We start from the raw sequence: 1,060 nt of genomic DNA, 5'->3' as shown, positions 1-1,060 counted from the left end.
CATGTTAGGAACATTAACTGTATTCAGTTGAGTGTTTTGCAATGAACGAAACCACAACGTACTGTTCAACACCTACAGGAAGGAGTTCAACAATCTGGACTAAATCCTTAACAGTCTACATTTTAGTAATGTTGGCTTCGTAACCCTTAGAAATTGAAAAAGCTTGGTTAAAGTCTGAATATTGCACCATGATGCACTCATGCAAAATAAATAATCATCTAAAAAGTGAAATGTTATTACAGCTCAATGGGCAGTTGGCAACATTAAGGGGCGAAGGCATTCTGTGGTTTTCCCTTAACATGACCAATCTGGATGTTTGAAGGCTGAAATAAAACACATCAGACAATACTATTTGTTTTCACTTGTCAGAGGTTCAGCTCCTGTGCTCTCGGCACCATGGGTTTGTGTGCTGTACTCTTCTTCATCGACTTGGGGTTCGGGTTGTATTCTAGATTTTTCTGCGTTGTACTCTTTGACACCAGTCTGGGGTTCAGATATTGTTTTGTCTTCCACAGGCTTCTGTGTGCCAAACTCTTTGTAATTTGTTTCCATTTCAGGTCTTGTGCTCTCTTCAGCGGGTTTTTGTGTGTCAGGATTTGGTTCAGTGTTCTTTCCATCTGGCTTTTGTGTGTCAGTCTCGGCCTCTGGCCTCCGATTGGCTGCTCCTCTAAAAATACCAGCTTTGTGAAGCTCTCGCCGTATAGTTTTCACTGAGACAGTGTGAGAGAGGTGTCTATTCAGCTCTGTGGTTAACTTTGAGGCTGTATACTCAGGGTGTTCATCAACTATTCTGAGAAGGGTCTGTCTGTCCTTTTCGGTGAGCTTTGACTTGCGCCCGCTGTTTTTCTTTGCCGATGCTGTGCGTCCATGTTTGACATACACAGTCATGACTCTGGAGACTGTTCCTCTTGCCACATTAAACAGCTGTGCAGTTTTTGTGACAGATGCACCGGATAGCCGTGCAGCAACTATCTGGCATCTTTCAAACTCCGTTAAGTCACTCATGTTGCTTTGATTACTCCTTTTTGGAGCTTTCAGATCCCAGCTGCCTCTGTAATTG

The sequence above is a fragment of the Morone saxatilis genome, unplaced genomic scaffold (genome assembly GCF_004916995.1).
Source record: "Morone saxatilis isolate NCDOM2014 unplaced genomic scaffold, NCSU_SB_2.0 Contig15, whole genome shotgun sequence".
NCBI lineage: Eukaryota > Metazoa > Chordata > Actinopteri > Moronidae > Morone > Morone saxatilis.
The sequence above is the reverse complement of the archived record's forward strand: the minus strand, read 5'-3'. Positions refer to the sequence as shown.